The following is an 18591-nucleotide window of genomic DNA, read 5'->3' as shown; positions in this document are numbered from 1 at the left end:
CATAAGCTGTATCACCACCCCGTTCTGCGTGACGAGCTTATACCTAGGCCACATTATCAATCCCGTCGCGTTGACCATGAGTGCAAAGTTGGAATTGATATATGCAAAACAATGCATTGTTTTCATTCCTTCTTGCCCCGGACAAGTCGTGACTGGAATCGCCTTCCTTTTGACACTGTATCTATTAATGACGTACACCAGTTTCGAAATGTTCTAGCTAACATTGTATAATCAGTTCTTCTAATGTTTGCTTTTGATGAGTCGCAGTTGCAATTTTTAATTACATTGTGTTAATGATTTTATTGTATGTTGTATCTTAACGTCTTTGTGCTGTTTTTTTTTGTTGTTTTTTATTTCATTGCTCTCACACCATTCCCCTCTGTAATGCCTTTGGCCCTGAGGGTATCATAAATAAAATAAAATAAATAAATAAATTGGCGTTGAGCAAAGTACATTGAAATTGGTCTTTTTATCGCATTAGTGTTAATAACCTACAGGAAAATATAAACGCCTATCACAGCTTTCGCGTGAAGCAGGCTTATCATTTTTTCTTCAACCTCGTAATGATCAGGACGTCCATTATCGTCGGACTAATAAATAAGACTCTATCAGGTGTTGGGACACAACCCGCCATAAAAAAATATTCACAAAGCAAATACTGAACAAACCATTTAATTGCAGATAAATTCCGAAATTCGAGAGAGCGGTTCCTTTCTGTCGAAGTTCTACTCAATCAGCGCTCACCAAGTTTTTAGGCGTTATTGCAGCTCCCAAAAACGGTCATCGATATATTTGGTTAATACCTGTGGTATAAGAAAAAAAGCAAAACACAATTAGAGTTTTAGTACTGGTATTCAAATAGCCCCTTAAGAAATGCGCAAAAGTACTGGTCACAGCACGTCAAAATGCTTCTCCCAAGTACGGAGATGTTTTGCAGACTAGTACTTTTATAATTTTGTCTCTCTATCTGTATTTATTTTGCTCTAAATATAAACAAAATATACGACGGGCTATTCGGGATCCCGGTAACTAACAAATCACCTAATGTGTAAGCTTGTAAGCACAGTCAAAGCATTTCGTTACGAAGGTAGGTTATTAAGGCTGGTAAAGCAAAACCCATGCATTGTACTTAGGTAAACAAATTAAGAACAGCTACTGCGGTAGAAAAAATGTAGCGGAAGCAGGTTAATTCGGGCTGTTTTGGTCAGACGTGGTCATGCTAGTAGCCAAGACATGTTGAAACAATTAGGTTAGCAATATCTGGAAAATACGGATAAAAAAACGCACGCGCGCAAAAAGTGGCCACAAAAACTCTCGAATTCCAGCCCTGCAACAAAAGAATTCATAAGGTAACATCAAAATTATATTTGACTAATTTTAGTTTCAAGTTCTTGGCAAGATTCGTGAGCAGTGACTAGCCTCAAAAGTGCTACATTATTACAAAGCATTGCACATGTCTTGCTACCTTGTGTAATTTGGTTGTATGGTTTTATGTTTTAGCTCTGCAAAAGGCTACGAGGCCCTTTGGATAGACAAACCTGAGCAAAAAAATACCCTGAAAACATACAACTATTTTCTGACAAGATTTTATTAAATCTTCTATACATACATCGCATCATCGGAACAGACTAAATTTTTTCATCGAAGGTGTTTGCCTCTCCTTGGTCGGAAAGCTTTGTGTCGTAAACAAAAAACCCAGGCAGGATCCAGCAGCTCTCGGCCAAGACGCCAATCGCATGCATCAGGCTAGGCAGGACCCAGCATTTGCCGCCAGAGAAGCCCAGCGCAATCTTTTTTGCAATGACATACATCACAGAGTTCAGTATTTGTTAAAAATCCACACAAAACCGGCATCTAGGTTGCATCACATATGATAAGGCTCCTGGGCACTATTGGGCCCCCCCCCCCATGTATTCCTGCTAAAGACTCGGCTTGCAGCTGCTTGCTAAAAAGGGGGCTGACGTCATACGAGGGCGAGCACATGCATCATGCTCTGCTGCCAGAAAAACCGAGCGCAAGGGACAAACCCGTCCAGATGACGAGGAACATTTCATACCCCCCCCCCCCCCAACAATGTGTATCGGTTTACACTGGACACTGGACATGCACTGGACATCCACTGTCGCATGACAAAATGGTGGCCTTTTTTTACATCGCCGCTTCGTTGGCATATCTTCAACGTTTCACTGTCGCTCAAATGCATGTTTAAGATTAGGATTTAGTTTTGAAGCCATGTTTTCTGCGCCAAGTCGCGTTCCTTATGAAAACATTTAAAGGGATGGAACAGTGCGGTTGCCGACAAGATAGCATGGGCTGCCTTTTCTCGAAGTTATATCCCATCCAGAACCCATTCTTTTCAGCCTCTGTAAGATGTTCGCACCAAATTTACACGTGTAAATAAGCTGTCACGCGAATTGAAATACCCCAAACCACGCATTCCAGGACCATATAAGGCTGAGAAAGAACACATAAAACATCTTTTTCGTAAGGATTCCTATTCTCTACTATTTGGGGAGCAATTGATCTACCAAGAGAGATTGAGATTGCCTCAGGACAATCTCATTTGCAGAAATGGTCCTCAGGCAACTATTCGTCCTATACTGAGTCTCTGAACAACGCTTAGTTGATACTACTTTATGAAGAATGTACGGCCATTACAACCATTCTTTGCTGTTCAACTAAAAATGTCACTTACCGTACGAATAGATATCGAGAAAACCCTGCTCGTTTTCGAGGCAAATCATCGGAGATCAATCGTCGTCCTCATCCTCATCACTGTCTTGTGGGGCTGCACAGATTGTCCACAGTCAACGCAGAGTAGAAATAAACATATTGTTAAAATGCACCATAGTATGAACTGCATTAGGTAGGTGCATATGTAACACTAAAAAAGGGGTGGCATGAGAGTAATTTAAATGCAAGCTACTGCAGGGGATGCTAATTGTCTTCTACGGTCCGCAAAGGGTTTTTGAAGAACATTCCGGTAGAAGAAAAAAATTTTCGAAGCTTGTGGGTGTGATTTAGATGTGCATTTTCATAAATAGCACGGTGGTGTTTTAACTACTGCATTTACATTGCACAAAGCAAAACTTTGCAACGAAAGAAATAATAAATGAAAGGCAGAAATACAGGAAGCACAACACCCACTGATAGACTGAATAGTGTTTTCGAAGCCATGTTCGACTTGAGCGTGAGTGTCGACATGTTTTCATTGGGCACGCGGAAAGCATCGCAAAATGAGCCACCGTACTTAATATTGAAACAGCTTCGGCGGGCTAACAGAGCTGTGAGACTCTCAAACTCATATAAACACCTGAATTGCATGACCTAAGAGCATGCAATGCCTTGAAGGATTTTGAGGTGCATCAAGTTGTTAAGTACACAGGCCCTTTCTCGTCCCCACAACACTCAGCCAGTGGCAGTTTGACTTACAATAGTAATACCATCCGGTATTGCACAAAGCGTTAGAGCGTCGACAGCAGTGCTAAGCTCTAAAATCAACTGTCGATCTTATTGTCCAGCTCAGAACCAGCCGTTCTCGTGTTGAGCTTTCTTGTATTGACTATGCAGTCTATCAACGCCATTTCAGTAGTAAAGAATTCTATCACCGGTACGTTCTATGCCTCCAACGTCATCGTGATCGGGATAAAGTGCTGTCAGTCTGAGATACTCTAAACAGCAGCTGCTACGATTGCGATAGCATGCATGGAAGTTTTAATATTTGTAGCGTCAGAGAAAATGGACAAGAGACACGAGGTACTGGATTCCGGGAAGGTAATGACAAGCAGAACGTTTTGCCACACAGCTTAGACGACATAGAGGTCCGGTGAAAAACAAGTACATTTTGTTTGTCTTGAGCGTTTGCGCTGGTCATCCATAAGAAATACGCAAATCTTAATGCATGCATTTTTATTTTGACTCTAGCGGTCTCAGAAATGATGCCTTTTGGTACCTATTATACTAATAATTTTTATCCAAGGGATGAGACGTGGAAGCACTAGTTAATAGTACAACTGCGTGAAAGGTTGGACCCCTGAACTCAGCAATGAGTTGTAAAAGGGGTCCCTCCGACGTATGAGGTATCAATATTTTTGAGCACTTATTCCAAAACATTCATTTTGTTGTCCTAAAATTGGTGAATACTAATGTACTCAAGATGCCCATCGAAGTGATGAGGCGTGCAACCTTCAAGTTAAAATCAAGTTTTGAACCTACAGTGTTTTCTGCAGTGAGCCCATCTTAATACCAAACACACCGCGAAGTTTTGTTTTCTACTCCTCGCGATTCAAAAACAGATGGAGCCTGCTGTGTTTTCGTAAGCGGACATAAAAAAAACAAGGAACACTAGATACATCCCATTCGCTTAAAAAGCAACACAGACAAAAGTATATTGCTTGCCGCCTCTTTTTGATGACTATCATACATTGGGTTTTCTCTACAACGCATGAAACGCAGGGGAACACGCGAAAAAGAACAGCATAGGCACGGCCTCAACAACCATTTTGCTCTTCGGTATTGTAGAAATATAACCTGTCACGTGGCGGTCCTTACAAAAAAAATCTGAACAGTGGGCTCGAATTATTCTTGCTCTCAGAGTTACTTCCCTGTATCTAAACACCACGCTCATTGGCTCCACATTAGTGTGCTATTAAGAGGCCAAAATACCTGCTCAAAGCAGGAAGCAAGGTTGTTTGATTGTTGCTTGTCATGGATAATGACTGAATTGAATTTCACGTCGGCTAGGCAAACTACGCAATTGATTCTTTATCGCACTTCTTTCGTGGACCTAGAGAGTACAAAAAGAGGACCGGCGGTAATATAAAAAACACATTTTTTTTCTGGCGCAAAAGAATGTGAAATCGTAAAAGAGGACACAGAGAACACAATATTCGTCAGTTTTGTTTCTTCTACCGCAGGTATGAGTGTTTTTGTGACACTTATCATGCCGTGCTCATTCAGCCGTAGCTCTAGGATCTCCTTCTGAATTTCGAATTTGCCAATTTCTACGATGCCCATTTGGTGCACATTCTGTTATCTTGTTTACATTTATTCAAACTTTGAAAAGAAAATATAGATGTTACATAGAAATTTGCGAAACAGGAAAAACATTGTTAGAAGAAAAGTGGTACAGAAGTTGTGGTTGCATTTTCAGCTTTTGGAAATCGTATTCAGCGGCATGATTCATTTGAAAAAAAAAAAAAAACCTAAGTAAACGCAGTGAAACAGGCGAAACAGTGAAAATCACTTGTCTTTGCACAATTTGGGCTAAAATTACGTTCTACTCCTCTTGGTTTTAATGTAACTGAGAGGAGTTCCATTCAGTGTTACTCTAAAACCTTTTTGAAGTACTGTGGTAGCTGTGGTGGCTGCATTAAACTTCTAGGTTTGCACTGAAATAAGATTTCATACTCCGAAATAGAAGTACACTAAATTTTTGAAGGGGCTGTATATGCCGTTAGAGCGCAGGATATAGGAGGTCAATTCGGTTAAAGTATTAAGGGCAAATAAACGTCGCTCTAAAATGACATTTCATGGTACGGAACCATTTGCGCCAACTATAAGGTGTTTGCACCACTCGTTCTTTAGTCCCCGAAGCGGCTGCAGTGCGTTAAGTTTTATAAATTAACTAAAAAGTACCTTTAAGTATCATCAATAATTTTGGTGAATCAAACCTTCAGAGTAAACGGGTGTCATTTCATCGAATACATGTCGTTCCGGGTGCGTACGCCAGCCGATATTGTATTATGGAGAACAGTGAGTTGCAAATGGGTTTGAGTTTAAAACATGTATAATCTCCACGTAATTGTGCCATTGAAGGTAGACGCCAAGCGTAAGGTTAAAATGTATCGCTGTTTTTCTATTGCAATGGAAACGCTTTCGGGTACAGCAGGCTAACTGCTTTTCCTGATAACTTACTGGCACCCTCGGTAAGTCGTGTGCTGAACTGCAGAACCTTTCCAGAGCCCTAATATTATCTCATATCTTCAACTGTGCCTTTTAGTTTAAAATGGGCAAATTTAATACCCTCCTGACCATCTCTCCATTATTCCAACACCATGTCTCTTTTTCGTCGCCATGCCTTTTATGGAAACCATAACAATACCAGTACATCGCGACGGTACCGCCAAATACCCTAGCGGCCTACTTGTACTGACCAGGAAGGATGTTACCATTGAGGGTATCAGAGATAACCGGGTCAGTTTTGTACCACTTCACGAGCTTCACCAGCTACGCGTGCGATGTGTTCCGCCCGTTATTACGTTGCTCCACGTAGAGACACACTCTTTCTACAGTATTTTTTGCACTGTTTCTTTTAATATTATTTTACGAGAGGAATCAAAGGTGGTTGAAAAACCATGTTTTGAGGTAGATTCGGAGATCACTGTGAATATAATAGAGATATGTGTACCGATGTCTCTAGATAGAATGAAACATTTAATACGTACATCCGGTACAAACTAATAAACTTGAAGGAACGCATTTGTCAGTACCTACAGGTATGCAAAGCAGGATGATATGAGCGGCGCTTGGGAATAAAAACCGAGCGCTTCGTATTGAAGAGAAACCTCCTATAGAGTTAGTGCGCTCCTAGTTGGGCCGCACAGTAAGCTCCCCTGGCAAGCACAGCGGCCAGGTCAGCCGCAGTCAGCGGACTAGAATTCCAGTATCGTAGAATGGCGCATTATTGGGGAAAAAAGTAAATCTGTGTACTGTTTTGTTTGCGGACACTTCAAAAAGCTACAAAAACACGGCTGGAACGTCGCCAAAGATTAAAATATGTTCGTTTCTTCGTGAACGTTATTAAGGAGAGCGCAAGCTTTTGCTCCGAGCAGTGATCTGATCCCCTCAATGTCTGGTTTGAGGATTTTGTCGTCAGCAGCGTCTCTCGGAGCACATGCTGGCTCGACACTTATGTGGGGGTCCCCGCTCGTAGGAACATCCGAAAATGCATCTGGCATCGCGAATTTGAGCGTGTACTCTTTAGGGCTCTGTGGTTACTGTTGCTCGCATGGGATGACTTTACAATAAATTCAGTGTTCAGTAATTTAAAAAAGCACGTGTCATGCTAGCATTTTAGTAAACAATTTATCTGATGCTATGTGTCCAGCCTCGGATGCACAGGTGGCTTTCTCAATGCATGCGGGAACTACGTGGACCATTTCCGTCCGTTGCTGTTGTAAACACCCACCGTCGCCGCGTGTTAGAACCACTCGCAGAAGAGAGCCCTAAAGGAGCTTTCTAGAATAACGCTCGTTGAGTTTGCCGATAAGCACAGAAACAAAACAAAGAATCCTGTACGTGACCTTAAAGTAACATAACAAAAAATAGGACAGCTGCCCTATGTAAGCATTTACACACCGCATCAGTTAATTTTGAGCCTTTTGCAGCCATACTGATTTTCTGTGATTTGTTTCGTGACTACGTTTGCCTTTTCAAATATATTTTGTTTCACCTTAACAACGTGTGGTGAGTACGGCGAATAAGGTGTTTATTATTTTAATTTTTATTTCGTTAGGTCATTTCTAGCCTTGTTTATATCTTATAAATTAGCGGACGAATAACCTACATTTATGCTATTAAAATGATGAATGTGTGAACTTGACTAATTCTGCCTTTTTGAAGACTTTTTCATTGGGTGCTCTTACTGTTTTTTGCGTTGTTGTGATTGTATAATTGGGTACTTTATAATTTTGTCTTAATCACGTAATAGTTGTGAAAAAGGTAGGCTTTTTCATATCTCAATTTTATTTTTATCATTCCTTAGTTTGTGTCTTTAAATTTTCTTGAACAAAGGATCTCTATGTTGGCACAAACAATGCATTGGGTTTGTTTGTTTTTACCGCCCGGTCGCGCCGGGCTTTGTTATCTGTGTGCCAAGTGAAGTGCTTTTGCATTCTTTATTTTTTTTCGCGCTGGTTATCTCATTTCAAAGGGAGAGTGTTGCCCCTTAACGTGAGTAGCGTAGAATAATGTTGTCTGATCTATATTGTTGTCGCTGTAATTCGATGGTTCGAGAAACACTCGCGCCGAAAGACAAACGCCGTAGAACAGACGCCGTGGCATTCGATTCACCGGCACTCGCCTACGAACGTCACTTTGCTGACTGCTGCTTACCCACATGTGTATTTTTTGAGTTGTTAGGGCAGCACAAGTTCGCTGCAATAATCTTGTTTTTCCTTCAAGACAACTGCGTCATCTTTGGCTTCGTGACATCTGGTAGAGGAGCTGGGTACGCACTCTGTATGCTCCCTACTTCTTCTGGAAGGCAAAAACACACCCATGCCGAACAAGCTACCGACTTCAAGGTTTACCGGCCGAGTTTGGTCGTCTACCAGAAAGGACCAAGACCAAAAATGCCGCAACCAACAAGATGTTGCTTGAAGCCACTAGCCCCATCGTCTTGCATCAGCCCCCGGAACCATTATCATTCGGCGGATCGCCCGGTGAAGACTCCGAGGACTGCCTGGAGAAAGTGGGGCGCGTCCGGAAAGTGGGGCGCGTCCGCATCTTTGACCGGTGTGATGAAGAAGAAATTTTTTTCCATGTGCTCTTCTGTTTGGAGGATGCAGATGTAACTTCGTTTGTGAACCAATAAAGCTCCCTGACTGACCGAACTCTTTTTTTAAATCGAGTTCCTGAATACATTCACACTGTCATGCGGAAGGAACGAGCCACAGTTTTGCTAGAAATGCGCACGCAACACCCCAACGAAGCGGTAGTTATCTTTGTTGAGTAGATAAAGAGATCGTTTCCCCGTGCTGACCTAGTAATGACTGAGGAAAACAAACTGAGGTTTCTGATGCTTGTAGCTTTTTGTCTGCCTTGTTCATAATCCTCCTCAGACGGTGGCCCAATTCGCGTCTGAAGAGGCCGCGATGGAGGAGACGCTTTAATTTCGAACTAGGCGGTACGACCGCCTAGTCAGTGCGCTCGCTTCGGACACGACCAGTGCCGGGGCTATTAGCTCTGACACACTACTTGAGACGTTCTGTGCGGTGACGAGGGAGGAGCGTCGGAAACGTTTCCGGACGACGCCACAACCTCAAGTCACTTCCCTGGCTGACGTCATACGAGAAAAGGTTCAACAGGCACTGGGAACTTCTACGCCGTCGGAAGACCCCACGAGCCCCAAGTGATGACCTATTTCGCAACTGTTCCTCGACCCCACCAACCTTTAACTCGTCGTCAAGAGGTGCCGCCATACCGCCATCCAATGTCTCCCGCCCCATTTCCCGTACTCTTAAACTAGACGACTAGGAGGGCTGACGTATGGCGAACCTCCTATATTAGTCAGCTGTGTTACCACTGTGGAGGGGCCAACCACATCTACGGTCGCTGCCCCTTCAAGAGGCTCGGTTTGGCAGGGTTATCTGTCGACGCACCATGCCCCTACTCGGCCAGTGGCCTACCGAGATCGAGGAATACTTCTCCAACATCAACAGAGGTCGAGAGAGCTTCAATCATTTCGCAGCCACCCTACTCATACCGATCGTGAAGCCGTCGAGAGAGAGAGGGAGACAAACAACTTTATGGATACTCAGGAATCAGGGGAGGGGGGTGGGGTCACTAAATCTTGACACAATACCTCCGGGTCGCGCAGCGCCTGCTCCCACAGGGAGGGGGAAGAAAGGGGAAAGGGGTCTGCTGGGCACTCGCAAGCAACGCAGACTTCACGTTTTCGAGATCCCCTACCCCACGCAAGGGAAACTAAAAGCAGCAACTTCTGGGGGTGAAGTTCCGCAACGGCGGAAAAACAAAAGCCTCCAACGACCCAAACGACTCGCCGATTACGGGGATATACGACATGCCCTCAGCCCGACAACCCGATTTAACCCTGACGTGACTCTAGAACACGACCACCGCAACACGGCGCGTCGCGTACCCGATATGGCCGAGCCTGCCGCTGCGAAGGTGGCGACAACAACGACGCATAGTGCCCGGCCTTCAACACGCACGAGCCGAGATACGGCTCCCCGACGCACCCGGAACTCGAGCAAGGCGGCGTCCTACATCCAGCTGTCCCTCGACGTCTTCGATGTAGTCGCCCTCATAGCCACGGGAGCCGACTACTCAGTTAAGCGTGGATCATTCTCGCCGAAGCTGAAGAAAGTTACGGACAGATGGGAGTGTCGCCACATAGCACAGCAGGAGGCCATCTCGTAACGACAGCTTGAACGTGCACATCGCCCGCCACTATAGATGGCACAACGTACCCCGCTGCATTCGTCATTTTGCCTAACTGCTCCCGCGACGTAATTCTCTGAATGAACTTTTAAATGCATAGCATTTTAGTAACTCACAATGTCACGCGGCGTTGGCGTGCGCTGTCGTAGTCCGCATGCGCGTCTTGTAGTCCGCATGCGCGCCCTGTCGTAGTCCGCAGGCGCGCCTTGTCGTAGTCCGCAGCCAGGAAGAAATAACAGTTTCCGGCGCCCGGTTTCGAACCCATGACGCCGCGGGCGGAACGCAAGGTGCCCGGCGCACAACCGACCGAGCCACGAAACCGACACAGATTTCGATGCACCGAACGCGCCTTATATCCTTCACTCCTTTCTCGTTTGTTTCGAATGCGCCACAAGTTGTCCCGCGCTTCCAAAAGATGGCGACACGGGTCCCGCGATCAAGAGATACGACTTGCCGGCGCACCCCCTCGGAAATGCTGTGCATTTGATCGTGCCCCTCGCGAGGGGGATGTCTTTTAAATGCATAGCATTTTAGTAACTCACAATGTCACGCGGCGTTGGCGTGCGCTGTCGTAGTCCGCATGCGCGTCTTGTAGTCCGCATGCGCGCCCTGTCGTAGTCCGCAGGCGCGCCTTGTCGTAGTCCGCAGCCAGGAAGAAATAACAGTTTCCGGCGCCCGGTTTCGAACCCATGACGCCGCGGGCGGAACGCAAGGTGCCCGGCGCACAACCGACCGAGCCACGAAACCGACACAGATTTCGATGCACCGAACGCGCCTTATATCCTTCACTCCTTTCTCGTTTGTTTCGAAAGCGCCACAAGTTGTCCCGCGCTTCCAAAAGATGGCGACACGGGTCCCGCGATCAAGAGATACGACTTGCCGGCGCACCCCCTCGGAAATGCTGTGCATTTGATCGTGCCCCTCGCGAGGGGGATGTCTTTTTTTTGTTACGCGTGCGTATGCTACAGACGGACAGATGATGCGGGTGGAGGATGCTGGTGGACGGTCTGATGTGGATGGAGGATGCTTATGCGCGGTATGCTATGCATCCACCTTGGCGATGTGGTTTTAGGCACGCAACGGCTAGGAGAGTGTATCCGCGAACATTTGTGGCCTACTATTTTTACTGTTGTTTTCCCGACAAATCAAAGCACTACTTCTGATGGGGCGTGATTCCTATTTCTTGTGCGTTTTCCCAGGCGAAAGGGGTGCTATCTTTTAAATGCATAGCATTTTAGTAACTCACAATGTCACGCGGCGTTGGCGTGCGCTGTCGTAGTCCGCATGCGCGTCTTGTAGTCCGCATGCGTGCCCTGTCGTAGTCCGCAGGCGCGCCTTGTCGTAGTCCGCAGCCAGGAAGAAATAACAGTTTCCGGCGCCCGGTTTCGAACCCATGACGCCGCGGGCGGAACGCAAGGTGCCCGGCGCACAACCGACCGAGCCACGAAACCGACACAGATTTCGATGCACCGAACGCGCCTTATATCCTTCACTCCTTTCTCGTTTGTTTCGAAAGCGCCACAAGTTGTCCCGCGCTTCCAAAAGATGGCGACACGGGTCCCGCGATCAAGAGATACGACTTGCCGGCGCACCCCCTCGGAAATGCTGTGCATTTGATCGTGCCCCTCGCGAGGGGGATGTCTTTTTTTTGTTACGCGTGCGTATGCTACAGACGGACAGATGATGCGGGTGGAGGATGCTGGTGGACGGTCTGATGTGGATGGAGGATGCTTATGCGCGGTATGCTATGCATCCACCTTGGCGATGTGGTTTTAGGCACGCAACGGCTAGGAGAGTGTATCCGCGAACATTTGTGGCCTACTATTTTGTTATTTGACGGACATCGGTGTTATAATTTATCTGCAGGCCCATTCCATAACTTTTTTCTCCGATCACTCCATTGCTCCGGAACCGAACCCCGAACACCATGCTGCTCTAAGGATCGCCGATGATCATGTCACCCTGCCACCCCGCGCAAGCCAGGTGATCACCGCCAACTGTGAAGATGATGCTCCTGACGTCGACGCTATTCTAGAGGGTGACGAAAGTTTGCTTCTCGACCGCGGTGTCTCCGTCGCAGGAGGCTTTGTGCGCTTTATGCAACGCCAATCCCACGTTTTGGTCACTAATTTCACGGAAGAGTACCAAGATTTAAACAAGCGCGCTGCAATTGTGTTCATCGATGAAACGAAAGAAGAAAGTGTCCTCATAGCGGTCGCCGACTTCGAACGCGCACCCGAGAAGACCCGATGCTGCCGCCGGAGAAACAGAACAAATTATTGGCTTTGCAGCGTCACTACAGCGACTGTTTTTCGTAAAACTTCAAATTACGTGAGATACCTCTAGCAAAGCAGCGAAGTATAACCGAAAATGGAGCCCGACCTACCCCGCAGTCATCGTATCGCGGGTGGTCCCACGAGCGGGTAGGCATGCGAGGACAGGTCGAAGATATGCTCAGCGACGACATTATACAGCCATCGAAAATAACCTAGGACTGCGCCGGTCGCACTCGGGAAGAAACAAGACGACATATAAAGGTTCCGCGTTGGCTACTGCCGGCTGAAGAAAATCAGCAAAAAGGACGTGTAGCACCCCCCATGGATCAATGACGCCCTCGACCACCTCTTCCATGCGACTTACTTCTTTTCGATGAACTTAAACACAGGCCACTGGCGAATTGACGTAGACGAGAGAGACCGAGAGAACACTGCATTCATAACCACAGAAGGCCTATACGAGTACAAGGTGATGTCGTTTGGGTTGTGCACAGCCCCTGCAACATTTCAAGGAGTCATGGACACAGTGCTAGCTGACCCGAAGTGGCACACCTGTCTCGTATCCCTCGACGACGTTGTGGTATTCGCCCGGACTTTTGTTGAACACCTTGCAAGGTTGCAGTTTTTACTCGAAGATATTCGTACATTGGGGATAACGCTGAAGCCTCAAAAGTGCTGATTCGCGTACGAGGAACTAACGTTTTTGGGCCACGTCGTCAACACCGTGGGATTTCTGCCTGAACCTGCGAAAACTGGAGCCATTGCGAACTTACCAAGACAGAACGACAAGAGGGGCGTGCGAAAATTTCTGGATGTTGGAGCGCACTACCGGCGCTTCGTCAAACACTTCGCATGCATAGCCGAGCCACGCACGCGCTATAAGAAAGATAGCACCCCTTTCTGCTCGTAAACCTACCAAGAGGAAGCATTCTGCGAGCTGCAACAACGCTTGCGAAGCCCGCCCACGCTCGCTCATTTCGACGAAAACACAAACGGAAATGCACACGGACGTCAGTGATCTAGGCTTAGGAGCAGCTCTCGTCCAAAAGCAAATTGGTTGCGAAAACGTAATTGCCTAGGCCAGCCGTGACCTGTCGAAGGAAGAGAAGAACTACTCCCACTCTAAGAAAGGGCGCCTCGCATTATATGGGTCATTTCAAAATTTTTGCCCATACGTGTATGGTGGACCATTGAAGGTTGTCACAGACCACCATGCACTGTGTTGGCTCGCCAATTTGAAGGACCCCTCTGGCCGTCTTGGGCGGTGGAGCTTGTGCCTGCAAGAAGAATTCGATGTTCCAATCGTCCATAAAGCCGGCAGGGAACACTCTGACGCGGACTGCTTATCTCGTGCCCCCGTCGACCCCCTACCACAAGACTCCGATGAAGACAGCGTATTCTTCGTAGTAGTGACGGAGAGCGACCTAGCTGCTCAGCAGCGTTCCGACCCGGAGTTACGCGTCATGATCGACTACCTTGAAAGACGCAACGTCGCTGTGCCTGGGGCCTTCAAACCGAATTTTCCAGCATTCAGCCTCAAAAACTTCATCCTCGTGAAGAAAAAGTTACACTCCAAAACGAGAACGAATTATCTTCTGGTTATTCCCGCAGCCCTTCGGGTCGAAAGTTTAGAAGCGCGCTGCGACGACCCTTCTTCCAGACATTTCGGCACAGCTTTCACTAACAAAAAAATCAAGGCCAAAAACTACTGTCCCCGCCTTACAACCGATGAATCTACTAGGTCCGGAGCTGCCGTGGCTGCCTGCGAAAAAAAACGCCGCCAACGAGACCCCCCAGACTTGTTCAGCCGATCGCCGGTTCATCGAGGGCTTTCTGGCAGATTGGAATGGAACTTCTGGGCCAGTACTCTACGTCACAGTCCGACAAGTGGATTGTCGTAGCGACAGCCTAAATGACGCGCTACGCAGCCTCCGCCGCTCTTCCGAGGGGGACTGCACAAGAAGTCGTGAATTTCTTCATAAACCAAGTTGTGCTGCGACATGGAGCCCCTGACGTCCTAATCACGGATCACGGAACGGCTTTTACTGCGGAGGTTATGCAAGAAATCTGACGCCAGAGCAACAAGAATCACCGAAAAACGACGGCCTACTACCGCCCCACGATCGGACTAACAGAACGACTGAACAAGACAGTTGCACATATGCTGTCTATGTAGTCAACGTTGAACTTGAGATTTCGGACGAATTCCCACGGATGTCACATTTGCGTACAACAATGCCATCCAGGAAACAACGCAGATGACACCGTTCGAGCTTGTCAACGGAAGACGGCCAGCTACAATGCTTGACGCGATGCTTCCGCACGTAGAAGACGGATACCTCAATGCCAATGTCCAAGGATAGCTTCGGCGTGCGGAGGAAGCCCTCCAGCGCGCTCGAGTTCGTACAACGGACCAGCAGCTGTTGGATGCGGGACGCTAAGCCTCTGACGCCGAGACCCGAAGCACCATCCCGGGGATGGTGTGGATTTGGACTCCCATCCGACTACGCGGACTCCGTGAAACGTTTCTCCGATGGTATTTCGGACCCTACCGAATTCTACGAGGTGTTGGCCACATTACCTACGAGGTGATCCCCGATAGTGATTCGACCCGCCGCGGTGGCTCGGTGGCTAAGGCGTTACGCTGCTGAGCATGAGGTCGCGGGTTCGTTTCCCTGCCGCGGCAGCCGCTTTTCTGATGGAGGCGAAAAGCAAAAACGCCCCCGTGTACGAGATGTCGGCACACGTTGAAGATCCCCAAGCGGTTAAAATTAATTCGGATCCGTCCACTACGGCGCGCCTCATTGCCTGCGTTGCGTAGGCGCGTTAAACCCTACAATCAATCGATGTAATGCAGAGGTGGGTAATGGAACGGACAGTGTATTGGATTTGTTTGTTTAGGGTTTGTTGTTACGTCAAGGCCGCGCCGGGCGTTGTTATCTCTGTACCAAGGGAAGCGCTCGTTCAATTCTTTGATTTTTTGCCGCAAGGGTTATCTGGTTTGATAGGGAGAGTGCAGCCCTCTAACATCACTAGCCTGGGATAATCTTATTTGATGTACGGTGTTCTCGATGTAATAGGACGGTTCGAAAAACACTCAACCCCAAATTTTCTCCGGGCATTTGCCCGGAGAGCGGACATTGCGACATCGATGCGCCGAAACTCGCCTACGCACGTCACTTCGTTTGGTGCTGCTTCGCCGCCTGGACATGTTTTTGTTAGTTGAGCAAGCACAAGTTCGCTCCAATAAACTTGGTTTTCCTTCAAGACAGCTGCGCCTCCTTTTGGTTTGCGACATTACAACAAATAAACGGGCGATCTTCTACGGCCAATACTTTACGTACGCGCGAATGCACAAAATTGCAGACCTTCTGCTCTAGGGAAGAGTGGGAAAAATGGTGATACTTTAATCATCATTTTAGTTCAAATTATCTTTTTGGGGCACACCGTTAGCCATGACTACCGATGGCCCTGTTTTATCCTGAATTTTTTTGTTAACGCCGGAGATGTGGTTGCTGGTCCAGTTTTTTTCCTTGAGGTGAAGTATTTCTCTGGGTTTCCTGTTTATTGAAAACTCCAGAACATTACACCGCATGGCTCGCTTCGCGCTGTCAACTTGGCCCTGCGCACGGGATGCGCGGACCGGCAATGGTTGTACTGAACGAGGAACAAATGTGACGTGTTGCGACAGGGGGTTCCACTGGTTCAAAATCAGTGGCGCCTCTATAGGCACCACTGATTTTGGAGTCCCCACAGAATACTAGGCCTATGGAGAGAACATTGTCGAAATTATTACTGAGGCTTGGAAGGGTGGAGAGGCAGTAGACGAGCCGAATAATTGTGGACACCCCAAGTAACTGAGCGGCTTCCTATGAGGGGTTGAAATTTATGGGAGCCCGTTAAGTTGTTAAAGGGCCCCATAAAACTACAGCGGCGGAAAATATGTTCTGACGAGGTAAGGCTCGAGCGGTGTTAAGCCAACTCCGGAGATATTTTTTCTTGAGGTTACACTCAACCGAGTGACGACGATAAAAATATATCGTTGAAAAGGTGGAGAAACGCGTGAGGGAGACGGCTATGACCATGTTGCAAGAACCAAAGCGGAAAGAAGCGATGTTGATGATCCCTATCATTAAAATTAAGGAGCCTATAATGACAGTTATATAGTAGCACCCATGGGCGTCCGCAGGGGTGTGCAAAAGGGGCATTCCCCCTCCCCAAGCTACACGTGCACTTTCCTTCTTTCCCCTGGCGTATCCCTCTTCCCGCACGATGCAAAGGGTTTGCCCCCTCAAGACAAATTACAATGGTAGCTCCTCTCGCAATTTTTGCTCAAGTTGCAGTGCTACACCTTCAATTTAAAGACCCCATGTATTTTCGGTTTTTCATTTGCTCAGTTTTTGCGGCTGTCCGACTTCCCTCGGTAGGATATTCAACGCCACCAGCGTTTTATATCATTTCTGTGTGGTCTTTCAGGGTAATCAAGAAAATCAGGTTGAGGTTTCTTATTCCATGTTTTATGCCTTGCCCAAATAAATTTTTATAATCATTGTGTTCCCCACCTAAATCATCTCCTGGAATCCTTCGACACGCTTTGAAGAGCTGTGGTTAGCCTTGCGATCGCGGAGTGAGTATGGCCTTCGGCGTAACCAACGGGTAGAAGCGACCGAAGAAAACGATGGGTACGGAAAGTGGGGCGATAGCGAGGACAATGCGTAGATCAAAGACAAGAAAGAAAACATGGTTGGAGGGATAGCGGAAGCGAGGTAGGCAAGGGAGATTGAAAGTGAGGAATAAAGTGCACATGTTATTCAGCGGACGGGTTTTTTTGTGTAAGTGGTGCTTCCCGGTAGCAGTGCAGGTGACGACAGATTTCAAGAGATCACAGTTAGCAGGATGAGATTCTGACGTCTGCAGGCTGATTAAACCACTGCGCGAGATGTTTGATACGACCAGGCAAAAACTCTTGTGGTGTGTGTCTATGAAGGAGATGCTCACAGCTGTGAGGAGTACACATGTCCATCCTAGATATTTTACGCTATGTATCGAAAAAGCGAATTTTGGAACACCTTCCCTTAAAATTAGTATTTTGAAGAAGCCGATTTCGCGTATGCACCTCCGTTGTGTGCAGCTTTGCAAAAAGAGGGTGTGAGCGCATTTGACTTGTATGGTAAGGTTTTGCACGTGTGGGCAAATCAGAAGGTGCAGGTCCTTTCTGCAACTGCGTGCATCACCAAAAAAAGCTGGAATACCAGCCCTGAAACCGGCGAGCTAACGCCTGATATAACCACTGACTGGGATCACCTGATTTATAGCCGTGGAAAGAACTGGATGAAGGGCAAGTATTGAATGAGGCGGTGGATTAAATGAAGACAACAATTTTCCTTTCTCGCTACATCAATTATGACACCATTTACGTGACGTGCGTCGGCCATATTCTAAAAGACCAGAAACGCAAGGAAATTGACGTAATTTCCTTGTTACAATGCTTTAAAGTAGGACATTAGACTCGTTCGACAAAATTTTTATGCGGAACCTTCACCAATCGAGCACAATGACAATAATACCCGTGCTACACGAGCGTTTCGAAGGCCTTCGAGTCGAAAGTCATTTGACTGAAATGACACCTAAAGCTGCTACAAGGCGTTTTTTAAAGGCATTTGGTTGAAATGGCATTTGAGTCGAAGGAGCACAACTGACCTTTGAGAGTCTCAAAGGCCTTTGAAACGCGAACAGTCGTACCCTCGGGTGGAGCTTCTGCATGCGGTAAACCAAAAACAATCATTTACGAGAAAAACTAGGTGTTTAAAGCGCACCATCTTCATAACGTTTTAATTCTTTTTGTTTTCTGTCACTCGCTCGACGATTACAAGGTACCTTGGTACTGTCAACACCGGCGGTGCGTAAAAACAAAAAAACTGGCGGTCTTGTGCATGTTTTGTCCGCACAGGCAGAGGTCATCAAATATATCACCAATAATTGTCATCTTGTTCATTTTAACTCTGAAATTAAAATTTTGCCGAGAACGAAACAGGACAGCAGTGGCGACAGCTTCTTGGTCATCAGCTTGCTGCCCGAGAGGATCTCGCATTCGCGCCCAGTCGTCGACAGAATCTTACGTCACCTATAT

The 18591-nt window shown here is 46.9% G+C and overlaps 1 long non-coding RNA gene across 1 annotated transcript in view; it reads right to left on the bottom strand.

The window, feature by feature from the left end:
• Positions 1-664: 664 nt before the first annotated feature.
• LOC144150946 (uncharacterized) overlaps positions 665-18591 on the bottom strand; it is a 43662-nt gene continuing 25735 nt past the window's right edge. Inside the window, exons 4-5 of the long non-coding RNA XR_013318586.1 lie at positions 2696-2788; positions 665-803 (exon numbers count right to left, since the gene is read on the bottom strand). This is a non-coding gene — a long non-coding RNA (uncharacterized LOC144150946). The remainder of the gene's footprint in view (positions 804-2695; positions 2789-18591) is intronic.

This window comes from Haemaphysalis longicornis, unplaced genomic scaffold, assembly GCF_048455015.1.
Source record: "Haemaphysalis longicornis isolate Haplotype H1 unplaced genomic scaffold, Haemaphysalis longicornis Haplotype H1 scaffold_81, whole genome shotgun sequence".
Lineage (NCBI taxonomy): Eukaryota > Metazoa > Arthropoda > Arachnida > Ixodida > Ixodidae > Haemaphysalis > Haemaphysalis longicornis.
This window is presented reverse-complemented; position numbering and strand designations above follow the sequence as displayed.